A 2949-nucleotide genomic window follows, 5' to 3' on the forward strand; every position below is an offset into this window, starting at 1 on the left:
TACGAAAATCACCTTGTCATCAAGGTTAAAATTTCAACAAGCAAAGGTTCTGAATCTTAAATTTCATCCTTTCCTTGTTCGAAAAACTTTTTTAAAAAAAATACTATGCTTCTAATTGGGCTCTCCGTACTCCCATAGCATACAAAAAAAAAAAAAAAAAAAAAAAGGGCAGCTGAATTTTGCCTGCAAGTTGATGCATTCGCATAGAACCTGACCACAACAAAAGCTACTCAGACATAGAGAGTTCTAATTGTGAAATTTGTCTTTTTTTGGTCAAAATTTGAGTTTTCTCCCACTTTGTTCCATTCTTGTTTTAGGGACTTACGAATGTTCTTCTAGACTAAGAATTCTTATTCTTCTTCACAATAGTAAACTTGGCTTTCCTCCGTCCGTGACCATTAGTCCAATTGATCAGACTGCGAAACTCCCTGTCTTTGCCTTTTGTTATCTTTCTTCAGTATTTTATCATAGCCTTAGTTTATTATTCTTACTGGTTTTCAAATAACTCAGGCCATATAGGTTGAAATTTCAGAATTTAGAGGTTTTGGTTCTAAATTCCTTTCTTCTTTACTAAAAAAACTAAAAAAAAAAAAAAATCGGACCATATGCCAACCATTTACGTGGCACATGCTAATTCTTGGTGAACAAATTCAATTGAATCATTGCATTGTCCAACAACAATCTCAACATTATTAATAATGAACTATGATTGATGTCATCGCCAACTTAGGCTCTTTGTTTCAAAAATGCTCATTTTGTTTTGATATAGCAAATGACAATATAAGTAAATCCGTAAGTACTTATGCTGTAGGCATTTGTGTTGATGAGGAATGAAATAATTCTCAAGGTGTCTAACACCTTTGTAAAGTTTCTTGGAGCCATTGCTCTACAAGTGTATACAGCCACGGATTTAAGGGGGGGCTGGTGGGGGCTTAAGCCCCCCCCAAGCCGCCGGAAAACCCCCTATATATAGGGGATTCCGGCGGCCATTGGTTTAGATTTTGGTAATAATACTAACTGGAAGAAATCCCTAGTATGAAAGTCGTAAGGTGAAATTCTAGAGAAGAATTGAAGCGGGGGTTAATTTATATGCTAGTATATGATCAGATAGCTTTGGATTTGAGCGAGGACATCAGCATTGGGAATGTCTTTTTATACTTGGCCGAGTGAGAACGAGACAAGAAGGTTCCTGGCTAAGAGGATGAAGAATTCATGGGCAATATGCCAGCTTGATAACGCGACGTTAAATTAATGGATGGGTGTGGTGCTTTCATTATTTGGGTGCTTCTTAACTGGCCTGGTCCCCAAAGTGGACATTGACCTTTTGTATGGAATTTATGGCAATTGAGGTGGTTTCCAGTCTGTGCAGAATTGAGTAGTAATGCTGGATGGGCAGCCTAAAGTCAAGAAAGTTCCAAATATCCAGCTTTGTTTAGTTTGAGTACGTCAAGTCTTTGCCCACTGCAAATGGAACTTCTCAAAGTCTTTCCCATCCTCTCTTTTGGAGACCTTATTACATTTTGTGAATGAATTTGAAGTTTTAACAGTTATTGCTTAGTCTAAGTGGCATGGATCACAATTGGATCAAGACTGTATTCTGTACACAAGCTAGACACATAGTACATTGTAATGTTCTTTTCTGTTGTTCAACTTGTCATTATTTTTCTATTCCTGAGTAAACCATCTGTGTTTACTTTTCCTCTCAAGCAGGTGTTAAGCTTTACAAAGTCGTCATATTTTACCAAACTGAAAAAAAAATGCACTTTTAGTTCTCAAGATTTAAAAGTTAAAATAAATTACTATATCTAGTTCTCAACCTTAAAAAAAAAAGAATTGAATTATTTGAGTGCAACAACTACCAATACTTCAAATGTTAATCAATAACAAATTTTTGGGTATGTATAATTATATGTTTTTATTATTTTTATAATTATTGATTCTAAATTTTACTTATTAAATATATTTATTTCGTCACAAAAAATTTTTTTTAATACACTTCAGCCCCCCCAAAAATAAATTTCTGGCTCCGTCCCTGAGTGTATAGTTATGATTTTGATCAATATATTTCTATCGTTTCAGAGAAAAGAAAAAAGAATGAATGGATACAAGGAGGAAATGTACTGAATTGATGACAAGATCTAAAAGTTAACAGTAGTTGATTGGATTGGAGGTCGGTTACAATGATTAATGTGGTTCATATACAGATTCTAAAATTGATTAATGTGCTTAGAATTTCGGTGGGACAATGAAAGATATTATTGTAGAAATGCCATAAAGAGACATGTCTACTCCACGTATCTGTAGCTCAACAAGATGGGCAAGATGGAGGATCGTAAGTGCGAAAGATTTTACGCATGTTATTAAAGTCAGCGTGCCTTTTGAATTGGGCCGTGGATTCCCCTTAGTTAGTGTGTGCGTGTGTTGTTTGCGGTTACTGAGGGATTAAATTTAAAATTTAAGACCATGTTTTTATGAGAACATAATATATATATATATAACTCACACGGACTGCTGGTGCACATGAAGCAAATACTGGTCATTAGTATTTGTTTTATTCATGGGCAAAGTTATTCCTTTATGCAGAAAATTTACTTAAATATTTTAAAAAGCCAAAGGTCACCATCCAATTTTGACCCAATGTAAAAAAAAAAAAAAGAAGCTAAAAGGGTATTTATGACCGGTTGTTTAAAAGAAAAGAACCTTATTTGAGTAAAAGTGTTAAAAAACTATAGAAGATATTATCTACATAAGAGGTGTGGATGTGCCAATAATAATATACAACAAATAGGATGAGTTTATTGCTTCGTATTTACAAGATAGATAGGCGCCAATCAGATGAAGATGGTGAAATAAATTAAAGATATTGGCAACAAATGGATTCCCCCCCCCCCCTCCCAAATGGCATAATATCTAGAATCTATGCAAAGGCTAGCAAAAAGGGATATTCTC

The sequence above is a fragment of the Coffea arabica genome, chromosome 7c (genome assembly GCF_036785885.1).
Source record: "Coffea arabica cultivar ET-39 chromosome 7c, Coffea Arabica ET-39 HiFi, whole genome shotgun sequence".
In the NCBI taxonomy this organism is placed as follows: domain Eukaryota; kingdom Viridiplantae; phylum Streptophyta; class Magnoliopsida; order Gentianales; family Rubiaceae; genus Coffea; species Coffea arabica.